Raw genomic sequence first — 13,591 nt, 5'->3', positions numbered from 1 at the left:
AGAGGGTTCATTGCAGCCCCTGAACCTGGGGAAGGGCCTTCCCCCGGACCCTGTCTGGGGAAACCATATGAACATGTTATTCCTCTCAGTGTGAGTGAAGTGGACATTAGAAGGGAATTGAAGAGAGCTCAGGGAAAGACAAAACGGGCCTCCGTTTTTGATAGGAATGGAGATAGGGGCAGATACATTTGACGTCATTGGGAGATTCTTTCGCCTCTGAACACAATCTCGACCGGCTCCTTGGAAGTCTTTCCAGTCCTGTGGCATCCTCCAGCTCCTGCCTTAGATTTCTGCTTTCCAGCAGTTACCTAAAAGCACAGCCAGACATTCGTGACTGCTCATTTCTAGCAATAACCTCCTCCCTTGAAAGAGCCCCTCATGGCGAGAGTCCCGTCTCCTGCTTTCGACACACATGCCTGCCTCAAATGTCCTTCTGACATCCAAGGTACAACTCTGAATTGTAGGAATTCTCTGACCCTCTGCTCTGATCCCAGCATGAACACTCGCCTGAATCAACACTTAGGTCATTCTTTACAAATGAATACCTTCTGCATCACCCCATGCAGACTGCTATGCCACTGAAACCTTTCTCTTAGACCTGGAACTGCTAGGAATGAACGTTTCTTCAGGGATCTTGGCAAATCTAGAGCCTCCAGGGGTCTGCTAAATCCTACCTCTGTTGAATCATTTTGTTGCTTAGCATGCAATTCTATTAATTTGTCTGATCTAATGATAGCTGAAAACCTATGACAACTTGCCATGGTCAGTATGTCATCCTGACCCTTACTTAACAAATATCAGAGTTCTAACTACGGGCTGGTGCTAAAAGGCTCTCTTCTTCCTCTGAGAAGAGTGTTCTGATGGCCTTCTTTTTTGGGGAAATGAAGGTTGCTGCTATACCAACATGCTTCTATGTGTGCCTTGCCATCACATTTGTACGTCTTAAGACTTTCCTTTATTTTCCAGATATTCTACACTGATCATAGGTCACTGCCCTCTAAAAAGTCATCTGAATAGAAACATCATCCCTCCCCCAAATCGACACATAGAAACTTATAAAAATAACATATGGAGATGTTCACATACACATACGTAACTTTTAAATAAAGATTCACAACTAGGAAGTTTTGATAATAGTGATGTTTGACACTGACCTAGTGTTTTACCGTTTAACAGCTGTTTTCGTATATCTTGTATTGGAGGTCAACTAGCTTAGCAGTTAGAAGTCAGTTCACATCTTGATGTGGCGTGGGCTGGGCATTGAACTTCTCCAAGCCTCAGCCTGATCTCTGGGCCTATCTCATAAAGTCATTATGAGGATTTGGTGGAATGACGCTTGTAACGCATGAAGAGGATCTAGATCGTGGGAAACGTTCAATTCACGTTCCTCGTTGTCTGATTTCTTTCCCCCCGCAAACATTCTTGTGCAAAAGTAGGGCATGGGGGCTTCTCTTCATTTTACCAAGGAGGAAGATCGTGCTCAGAGAGATTTGCTGAAATGACAAGCAGTTCTTTAGTTTTTAAACTGAGTTCCAATTGCAGTCTTATTGCCGGCCTGGAAAGGGCCATCAAGTGAGTCCCCAGGGACCTTTCTCTAGGGTGGCGCAAACACACAGGGAACCTGAAACACCCGTTGAACCACTCTTGTGGGGTTAAGAGAACCCCTACGGATCTGACCCTGTCAGATCCTCTATAGAGCCGCAGAGCTAATGGCCTCAGTTCAATTTGAGTCAAATGTTAAGAAGGCAGGTTCAAGTCATTCTTTACTCTTTTTTGGGGGTGCAGGTGGGGGAAATGATGAAAAAAATTATATTAATTTCAGTAACTTTCTCATTTCTAAATGAAACTTACTTGCCTGAGAATTTCTGTGTGTAGTTGCTTTCAAAACTCAGCTGCCTTAGAACACTCTATGACGTAAATCACAGCAAGATCCTTTTTGACCCACCTCCTAGAGAAATGGAAATAAAACCAAAAATAAACAAATGGGAACCTAATGAAACTTAACAGCTTTTGCACAGCAAAGGAAACCGTAAACAAGATCAAAAGACAACCCTCAGAATGGGAGAAAATATTTGCAAATGAAGCAAGTGACAAAGGATTAATCTCCAAAACTTACAAGCAGCTCATGCAGCTCAACGTTAAAAAAAAAAAAACACCTGATCCAAAAATGGGCAGAAGACCTAAATAGACATTTCTCCAAAGAAGATATACAGATTGCCAACAGACACATGAAAGAATGCTCAACATCATTAATCATTAGAGAAATGCAAATCAAAACTACAATGAGATATCATCTCACACTGGTCAGAATGGCCATCATCAAAAAATCTAGAAACAATAAATGCTGGAGAGGGTGTGGAGAAATGGGAACCCTCTTGCACTGTTGGTGGGAATGTAAATTGATACAGCCACTATGGAGCACAGTATGGACGTTCCTTACAAAACTAAAAATAGAACTACCATACGACCCAGCAATCCCACTACTGCAACTGGGCATATACCCTGAGAAAACCATAATTCAAAAAGAGTCATGTACCAAAATGTTCATTGCAGCTCTATTTACAATAGCCAGGACATGGAAGCAACCCAAGTGTCCATTAACAGATGAATGGATAAAGAAGATGTGGCACATATATACAATGGAATATTACTCAGCCATAAAAAGGAACGAAACTGAGTTATTTGTAGTGAGGTGGATGGACCTAGAGTCTGTCATACAGAGTGAAGTAAGTCAGAAAGAGAAAAACAAATACCATATGCTAACACATATATATGGAATCTAAAAAATAAATGGTCATGAAGAACCTAGGGGCAAGATGGCAATAAAGATGCAGACTTACTAGAGAATGGACTTAAGGATACGGGGAGGGGGAAGGGTAAGCTGGGACGAATTGAGAGAGTGGCATGGACATATATACACTACCAAATGTAAAATAGATAGCTAGTGGGAAGCAGCCGCATAGCACAGGGAGATCAGCTCAGTGCTTTGTGACCACCTAGAAGGGTGGGATAGGGAGGGTGGGAGGGAGGGAGATGCAAGAGGGAGGAGATATGGGGACATATGTATACGTATAACTGATTCACTTTGTTATAAAACGGAAACTAACACACCATTGTAAAGCAATTATACTCCAATAAAGATGTTAAAACAATAAAACAAACAAAGAAAACTCAGCTGCCTTGGTTAACGTGGCTTTGCAAAAGGGGCACACACAGAAGCTTGGAACCAACGGCGGGATGCTGGCTGGCCCCTGCCTTATTTTTGGGCAGGTGTGTTCATCCAGCAACTTTATGTGAGACAGGGCTCCTCTTCTTAAACTACTTGAAAAGTAATGCATCTCATCAGCTTGTGACAAAGATGCACTCTGTGATTCTTCTTAGCAGTTTCATTTCTTTTACAAGATAAAAGTTAATGCCTCGCAGCACTTTTTGTGTTAACCATTCTTGGACAAGTAACCCAATTTTCTTTTTCCTAAAATATAGTTTTAAAAACAAATTCATTTCTTTTACAATGAACTGAAATGTTAAAATGTTTCGGCTAGGAACAGTGTCACCCGTCCTTCTGCTGTGTTTCTTGCAAAAGTATTCTTGGACCGCTCAGCTTTAAGAGAGAGAGCCTATGTCAGTGAAACGTTCCCAATAAGTAAAGGGTAATAACTCACATTATTAAAGATATTTTGTTCACTGATGGATTCTGTTAGTGGTAACTTTAATTTATAGGAGTGAAATGTTAGGAGTCAGTTGACCAGCAAAATCTCTGAAATCACCTTGTTGAGAAGACTACATGGTAAACTTCAAAGTGGAATCTACAGAGATAGTATGGAAAGCTAATGTTAAAAGCTTCATAAAATCATAGCTTTGAATTATGATGAAAACATAGTTTAGGAAAATAAGCTGGAAAAACTAGGTTTAACGGTTGGACCACAGATAGAGAAGTATTTAATATAGGCATAATAATCTGCAAAGAATATATGGATAATTTCTACTGGATATTTATTTTTACTTCTGACAATTTCAAAAGAACTACAAAATGCCATAGAAATATAACAGCTTTTCTCTGATTGGTACATGTCCCAGGGCATGTTTTTGCAGTAATAGAAATGTTAGTTTTGCTGTTCATACAAAAAACCTCAATTTGGCTAATTTAAGTCTTAGGCACAGAATGATGCCTACCAGAATTACAGTGAGATACTGCACACAGTGCTTCCTGTCCTGACCATTTGAGTGTTGCTAGGCAACAGTTAAAAAGGCACCACATACCTTTGGTGTGACATTGCCAGGTGTTAAAAAAAAATGATACCAGGTTAGCTGAGCTGAGAAGCTAGAAATCCATTAGGAATAAAAGATTCCTGAACGAATCCACACTGAACGTGCCTGCAGGCACGTGGATGTAGAAACATAAGTTATTAGTAGTCATCCACAACTTGTTACAGAACATACAAAACTAATTTTCTTTAAAATATGTGGTCACAAGAGCAACCTTGCCGTGGATACCCTACCTGTTTCAACTGTAAGCAGTGAATCGATTTTTTTTAAGAGATGAGGGGTTTACAAAACAGCCGTAATAGTAGATTATTCATATCGTCCTCTCCCCAGTTCTGAAAAACCTGGGGAAGGAGATTAAACTGTAGCCTCCAAACTAACGTATCTCTAGGAAAAATGAATTAACTCTCACAGGGGTTGCAAATTGAAATAACTTTTTTTTTTTTAAGCCAAAGCTCCTGGAATTAGTTTTTCTATCAAGATTTTATCCCTAGGGTGAAATTCAGATGCAGGGTTTAGAAGCTGAGGCGGGGTTGTGTTTTCCAAACACATGTCCTTCCCTCATGCCCTTCTCACAGCATGACGATGGCATCCCTCCATCAACAGGTGGGGCCTATGTCCCATTTCCTGGAATATGGGTGGGCTAATGACAGGGCAGAAGGGATGTCACCTGACTTCCAAAGCTAAGTCATGCAAAGTGACAAAGCTCCTGCTGGGATTCCTTTCTTAGAACTTTGTCTTAGGATCCCTAAGACGCACCTGTGAGAGTACCAGCTAGCCTGAAGCCACCTTGCTGGGGAGACCACATGGGAGGCTCCTTAGCGACAGTTCTAGCCTCCAGCTGTTCAAGCCTTCTTCCCACCACCAACCTCCAGACACAGGAGAACCCGCCTTCAAACCATCCCTAGCTGATGCTGAGTGGAGCAGAGACCAGCTGTACCCGCTGAGCCCTGCCCAAACTGCAAAGTACTGAGCAAAGCAGTGTTATGCTACTAAGTTTTCTGGTGGTCTGTGATGTGTCATTAGAGAACATTAGGATTTGGAGGAAATTTTGTTAGAGTTAAATGCTAAGTAAAAGTTAATATACCCATAGCAAGGTTGTTTGACCAGCAAATTAATAAACTGTCACTTACAGTGTTAGTGTCAAGTTTGAAGCAGAAAACCACCTTGTCTTGATGAGAGCTGTTGACAAACATGGAACCGTTTGGTTGACGAGCTTCCTTGATATTCTTCTGAAGCCTAACCATAGTCTAATGTCTTGATTTCTTAATTATGATAATCGAGTGAACAGAGGAAGGCAGAGGATGTCGTGGTCTTTTAGTGTCTGCTTCTCGTGATTCTCTGGGTTAGGAATGGGGATAGTAGTCAGCTGGGTAGATCTGCTCCATGTGATTTGGTGGGAGTCACTCACTCAGCTGCCTTCACCTTGTGGCTGGGCTGGGTTGGAAGGTCCAAGAAGGCCTCTCTTGCACGTTGCCTCACCACTCATGTGCTGTGTCTCATCACTCAGCAATGTAACCCAAGCTTCTTTAATGCATGGAGGCTGACTTCCCAGAGCGGAAGGCAGGAGCTGCCAGACCTCTTAGGGCTTGAGCGTGAAAGTCCGAGAATGTCGCTTCCACTGCATCCTACTGGTTAAATGAAGTCACAAACCAAGTCAAGGGGAGGAAAAAGAGACGCTACCTGTAGAAGGATGGCGTGTCGTGCACATACAGGGTGGCCATTTAGGAGACAAACGGGAAGAGTAATTGGCTCTGAAGAGGGAGAGAGGGGTTCTAATCCTAGCTCTGCCACTAACTAGCTGTGTGGTTTTGGCCAAGTCACCTGTTAATGCTTAACCTGTTTGTTCACATGCCAGGTGTGGAGAATGAGTCATGAGTTCCAAGATCCTGTCTAGTTCCAAAAATTTGCCTCTAATCAAGACAGAACCTACATTAGCCTAGAAAGTGAGGGGTGGGGGAGGGTATATAAACAGAAACACAATTAATGAATTATCCAATTGTTCTCTGGGCTGTTGTTAGCCTGTGTTTAACCTTTAGCTCTGGACGGGCTAACTAATCAATCACCGTAGGATCTCAACTTTTGAGGCTTATTCTTCTATCTTCAGGACTTTGCTCCTGGTACAACCTACCTTCCCCTTCCACCTCTTCCTCCTTTTCAGCCTCACGGGGTGGGAAGTCAAAATGCTGTTCAGTTTTACAACTGAGTTTTTATCTTTTACAAGGAGCAGGAAGCATTAGGGCTCTGAAGGGAGCTGGAGTAGGGACCCTGGAACTAGGATTTGACAAAATAGTGTAGCCATTTGAATACCTCTCTGAATATTGTGTTGAACAATCTGCACCTGCTGCAAGATGAGACCTACCCCCTCACCCCCGAAGTGAACTGAAACAGGTTTTTTTGTGTTTTTAAAAATCTTCAACTATGGGCTTTATACTTGTGAAATATACAATTCCTTCAGCAAGCAGTCTCAAACCCTTGATTTCAGGAGAACTACAGGTTGCCACAAGGACCCCCCAAACTAGATCTTTGATCATTATTTGGGAGGTTCAGGATGGAAAAGATCTACAGTGGGTACACAGGGTCTTTACCTTAAGGAGCTCATCATTTAGTAAGTTATCAGGTGCCTTCCAATTTGAAGGCCTCAGTTAGACATAGAAGGTGAGCCCTTATTGGCTATACCTGCTCCAGGAATTTCCACAACAGCATCCAGATACACGCAGAGCCCTGTGTATCCTACCCCGTTACTCCTTTACCCTAGTCCGTGATTTTTCAAGTTGGGGGTAGGGTGGGGACACTAAAGCAATGTGCACTGAGATCTGCTGGATCCCAGGTGATCATTCTGGCACTAAACTCTCACCCGTCCCTACATCTTTCTACTTTATTGCCAGAACTCTTAGGACTCCTCAAATGAGAAAATAGTCATGTTTTCTGGTCACCATAAGCAATATACAAATCCTCATGCTCAAGAATGCAGCTTATCATTACTATCAGAATAATCTGCTAGATCTGCCACCTGCTCCATGTTTTTGGTCTTCATTCTTTCTCTAAGCTCTCTCTGTTATCTCCACCAACTAGGATCTTCTTATCCTTGCTTCCTTAATATCCCACACTGTCTCCCCTCACAACCTATTTCCAGTGCTTCCATTCTGTCAAAATTTCAGTTTAGGCCCCTACAAACCCAAATGCAGGAAGGATACTCTTTCAAATGTTATGAAGAAACATGTGATCAAAATCAATCCATGAACAGTCACTTTTCTAAAATCTTTGGGGGAGACGTGGCAAAGATGAACCAGAATTTTAAGACCTCAAAGCAGGAATGCTTTTTGTTATTGGTTCAATTCTCATTGTTCCTTAATCCTTCTCCTATTCTCTAGTAACCAGGAAATGAAATTTGGGGGTAGAGGAGCAGATCTGAAGCTATTTCCCCATTATATTTGCACCCAGGTTATCAACCTAAAAAAACTGTCCACGGGACAAATATGACAAATGGGGGACAGATGTTCACCTAAGTCCTGTATCAGGAATGCCCCAACTTAGGCCATGACAGCTTCTAAGTCGTGTTAAAAACAACAAAAAGCTAGTTCTCAAGGGACATATGTCTTAATCGAGGGACTCATGCCATAAGAGAATACACAACTGACATAAGGCACATATTTCAGGTTTTGAATCTAACATCGCAGTCTACATCTAGCCTTGTATTTTTCTTCGTATGACCATACACAAGAAGGCTGCACAAGAACACCTGTCATTGGGTTACGTTAATGGAAGAAGTCTAAGTGTCACTAGAGTTGTATGCGTGACCTGGACAGGCCTCTAAGGCAGGCCGATGGCCGGGTGGGTGCCCTCGGAAGAGAGCGTCACTCTGAGCCTGCTACTCCTACTGGAAGAGACTCTGCCCACAGAATGCTCTAGAGATGATCATTACTAAAGGGTGTGCTGCTCTGAAGGAACTGTTGAGGTTCATGACATGAAGGAGTTAGTGAGGGTTCCAGAGATTTGCATTTAGACATGAAATGGGGAAATCTGGAGCAGTCCTTTCTGACCTTCGTCTGACAACCCCAAAAGGGCAGGGTGTGCAGCCCGTGACACCCACTTCCTTCCTTTTCCGAGTTAACGCCCCCTCCCCCATCCAGGCCTGCCCGGACGCCTCCGTCCCCCGCCTTCCAGTAGAGCTCGCGGCCTTGGCCGCGCAACGGTCTTCCGACCCCCTCCAAATCCCGACCTGGCGCACGCGCACACAGCACGCGGCCAAGTAGGCGCGGCCGGCTGGGCGAGAGGGGTAATGAATCGGCCAAGGCTGCAACGCTCCCTCGAGGGGGCTGGGCAGCGAGGGGGCGTGGTGAGCGCGAGGCCCCGCCTTTCCATTGTAGGCGGCGGGGCCAGGTGCAGACGCACGTGAGCAGCCGGCGCACGGGCTCTAGGGCCCGGGCGCGCAGGCGCACAGCAGGGCTAGGGCGAGGTCGGAGGCGGCAAAGGGGTGAAGGCGGAGGAGGTAGTGCCTGGGAACAGGCAACCTGTGTCTGGCGCGGTGCCCTGCAGCTGGTGGCGGGTGGGGCCGGCGGGCGGGCTACCACTTTCCCGTGTCGACGGAGGCTGCTGACGGGAAAACGATCCTGGAGGGAGCGCCTCGGCCCAGGTTCCTTCCCCTGAAAACCTGCGAGATTTCAGGGCCGAGTAAGCCAAGCAGAAGATCTGGGCAGTGTTAACAAACGGACGTTGAGATTCGCAGAGGTCAGCCTTCGAGGCCTCTGTCTGCCCGCCACCGGCTCTGTGACGTCTGGCGTGTCACAGCCTGGCCTCAGTTTCCTCACCCTTCTAGAGGGCTTGCAGCTTGCGAGTGGCCCCGAAGAAAAGAGTTAACGTCACAAATACTACCGGCCTAGTGAGTATTTAGAGCATCTGAGTCACGCCCTTGACCTCATTTCAACAAGATGAGTTACACGGTGGTTTAGTGCCAGGGCCCCTGTGTGAGCTTGGGCCTCAGTTTCCTTTGTCAGCGCACAGAATGTGCTTCGAAGGTAACGAGAAGGGAGTGTGGAGCGTTGTCCCTGGCACATGGTGGGCACATAATGCTAGTTCCAGGTGTCAGGCAGAGCAAATGGCGTCAACGTAGAGTTTATTTTAGAGTAGCCAGGCCGTCTGGGGGATGCAACCACAGACCGTGCGAGCCAGGGTGCATACCTGCGGATAGCGGTCCGTTTCTACTCTGTCAGCTAGCCAGGGAGAAGGGGTACACTTAATAATTTATTAAGTACACTCCCATTTATCCCTGACTTAGAGAAGGCTTCCTTGGTCTGATTTTCCCGATCTCTCTAGTTCGTAGTGTTTTAGAAACGCTGAAGGAAACGTTTCATTGGTTGTTCTGAATTTGATGTTACATTTAGTTCTGTTCTTTTTATTTTTTTAAAATAATTTTTGGCTTTCGTTGCAGTGCGCAGGCTCTTCGTTGGGGGTGCGCTAGCTTCTCCCTAGTTGTGGCGCGCAGGCTCTCTAGTTGGCGTGTGTGCGGGCTCTGTTGCCCTGCTTTATTGCCACTCGGCATGTGGGATCTTAGTTCCCTGACCAGGGATTGAACCTATGTCCCCTGCTTTGGAAGAGGGATTCTTAACCGCTGGACCACCAGGACGTCCCCATTTAGCCCTCTTATGATGATGATGATGAAGGAAATGTGATTGATCTGTATTTGGCATGATTATTAGTATACTGGATTAATTTGGGATAAAATTGTCAGTACTCAGCAGGAGAGCTGGCAAAACCTTATGTTCAGCTGTTACTGGGGCTCCATGTTGAAAGCTTAAAAAATATTCGTGTTCTGTGCTGTATTACCTCCTTCGTCTCAGTAATACCCCAGCTTCCATTGTCTCTAGGGTGGTCCTTGAAAGCTTTTGTTAATTTTTATTTTTCAGACATTTTGACCTCAATCTCACCTTTTCCTACCAGTAACCACTTAAAGATTCTGTTGCTGCAAGAGTTCAGGGAAAATCCATTTGTAATATTATTTGGAGAAGGGTGACCACACCCTGACTTCTACAGTGTTGAGTAAATCAAACTACTGTTCTTACTGGGAAAAAACCTGCAGCTGAAGCTGGGGTTAGGGATAAAGAAACCCAGCTGGATTTTGCCCCTCAGTACTAGTGAGAGTTTCTGTTTGTGGTGTGTTTATCATAAAACCTACTTTGCAAGAATGTGACTAGCTTTTTATAAGTCCACCGTGACTATACGTGGTTCATGATGACTATACATGGTTTATGATGCCTAGCAACTAAGATATGTACAAATAACTAATAGATCCTGACCCCCTTAAATGACTGACAGGTGTTTGCAAAAGTCAGTATTCTGCCCACACAATAGCTCCTTGCTGGAAAAAGTATTTGGTTGATATTATCTATAACTGATACTTTTAAAATATAGTATTGAAAGCATATGAGAGATTTTGGGGTTTGACTTTTTCATTTATTTTCATCTTCTCATTTCAGTATTTTAAACAGTTGTAGAACTTATGTGCTGGTGTTAACAGCTTCTTGAATTTGGCTTAAAAGAGCTAGTTGTCCTTGGTCTCACTATTTCAGTTCAACATACATTATTTAGCAGAGAGTATAATATGCTGAATAACTGAACTGCAACAATCATAATAAACATTCATTGAGAATGTACCATTTCCATTTATATTTATCATATATATCCATTTATTTCACCATTTTGGACACTGGGGAATAAGACAATGTTTATTATATGTTTTCACCTCAGGAAATTTATGACTTTGTTTCCTCTCTTTTTTTTTAAAAGAAAAGAATCTTTCTGAAAAGTGAAGCCTTTTAATTGTGGTAGAAATCCTGAATATAATGTTTCATTGAGAAACAGTACTCTCCTTTAAAATTTTTGTTGTTTTTCTTTGTTTCAAATGAAATAACGAACTCTTACAATGTTAGTGTGGCCCTTAGCCAAAACCAATCATTTCTTACTTTAGTAAAGGGATCAAGAATTTTAATTTAATACATAGCAAGTATAATACTTAAGGATCTGCTCATAAAATTGATATTGGATGACAAAGGTTTTAAAACAAGGGTTTTAGACTTCAGAACAGGAAAGGTAAATTTGTGTTTATCCTGTGCCTTATTAAAATATTGGAAATTAATAGTAAAACGCAGTGATGGATTAAAAATAAGCCATTAGACTTTGGGCAACGTGGATTAGTCAGTGATACATATACGTATATAATGATATGTATGTATATGTACCATTGTTGGTTTTACAAAAGTCTTTCACTTTAATCTCCTCTCATCAGTTCTCCTATATCACTTTCATATAGGTATTGCTTAAGCCATTAAAGAAATGAAGAAAAAGTTTCAGAAAAGGAAAAAAAAAATTCAGAGAAGGTGAAAGGAAATTGCCTAAGGTCTTCTGAGTCCAAGTCCTATAATGCTCACACAATAAAAAAAGACATGGTGGGCAATGAATATTTTTGATTGAGCCCATTGTCAGTGCAGTCAGTATAGTGGAATTACAATTCTTTCACTGCGATTGACTCCTCTGTTCTAATTTTTACCCGTTTCTATTAACAAAATAAGGATTTCTGAATTTAACAGTAACAGGAATAGAGTGGTGAACAAGATGTAAAGCAGCCCCAGCTCTCATGGGAGTTACAATTTAGAGAGAGGTAACAGAGAGCAAAATAACTTCAGATTGTTAAGTGCTAAAGAGATAAAGAGCACATAACCCAGCTTAGGGTGTCATGGAAAGATCCCCAGGAAAAAGGTACCTTAATTGTTGTCTGAAGGGTAAGTAAAAATCAGGTGAAGGCAGGAGGAGATGGACAGTCTCAGTAAAGGAACAGTGTGTGAAAAGACGTGATGCAGAAGAGTGCATCCATTGTTCTAGGACCTGGAAAGTACAATGTTAATCATTATAGACGTAGGGGTGTGTTGGGGGCAGTGGCTTTGGTGAAAGAGGAAGGTGTGAGAGATGAGGATAAATAAGGAAGAAGGAGTTAAGGGACTTTGAATCTGTGAGTAAAGGTTTTGGAAAGTAGGGTAGAAGAATGCTGGGAGCTTCGAGACTGTGAGTAGGAGGAACAACTATTAGGAGACCATTACAGAAGTCCAGGTGGAAATGATGATTGCCTGGAAAAGGGTAGTGACAGTGAAGATAAAATGAGGATGGAAAATGGAAGATAATTGAAAAAATATGTATGAGTAGAATTTTTTCTTCAAAGAATGGTTTATCGTCCTAGAACATAATTGGTAAAAACTCAAGTTGCATACTGCAGAACTTGCATCTTTTAAAAAAAATACTGAAGTATAGTTGATTTACAATATTATATTAGTTTCAGGTGCACAACATAGCATTTCAATATTTTTGTAAATTATACTCCATATAAAGTTATTATAAAATATTGACTGTATTCCCTGTGCTGTACAATATATCCTTGTAGCTAATTTATTTTACGTGTCGTATTTTGAACCTCTTAATCCCCTGACCCTATTTTGCCCCTCCTCCCTTCCCTCTCCTTACTGGTAACCAGTAGTTTGTTCTCTATATATGTAAATCTGTTTCTGTATTTTTTTAAAATTCATTCAGTTTTATTATTTTAGATTCCACGTATAAATGATAGCATACAGTATTTGTCTTTCTCTGTTGACTTACTTCACTAAACGTAATACCCTCCAGGTCCATGCATGTTGTTACAAATGGCAAATTTTCATTCTTTTTTTATAGCTGAGTAATATTCCACTGTGTATATGTATGTGTATTTATATGCCTCATCTTCTTTATCCATTCGTCTCTTCATGGACACTTTGGTTGCTTCCATATCTTGGCTATTCTAAATAATGCTGTGAACACTGGGGTACATGTATCTTTTCGAATTAGTGTTTTTGTTTTGATATAATTTCTATTCTGTTAAATTTTGGGGGACTTGTTTTGTGGCCTAGCATATGATCTGTCCTGGAGAACAGTTGAAAAGAATGTGTACTCTGCTGTTTTGGGATAGAATAGCCTGTAGATATCTATTAAGTCCAGCTGGTCTAATGTGTCATACAAGACCACTGTTTCCTTATTGATTTTCTATCCGGACGATCTGTCCATTGATGTAAGTGGGGTGTTAAAGTTCCCTACTATTATTGTATTATTGTCAGTTTCTCCCTTTATGTCTGTTAATACTTGCTTTATATATTTAGGTGCTCCTATATTAGGTGCATATATTTTAATGAATGTTGTATGCTCTTCTTGTATTGATCCCCCATCATTATATAATGCCCTTCTTTGTCTTTTGTTACAGATTTTGTTTTAAAGTCTACTTTGTCTGATATGAATATTGCTACCCCAGCTT

This window comes from Delphinus delphis, chromosome 10 (genome assembly GCF_949987515.2).
Source record: "Delphinus delphis chromosome 10, mDelDel1.2, whole genome shotgun sequence".
NCBI classification, from domain to species: domain Eukaryota; kingdom Metazoa; phylum Chordata; class Mammalia; order Artiodactyla; family Delphinidae; genus Delphinus; species Delphinus delphis.
Note: the sequence above shows the minus strand (reverse complement) of the source record.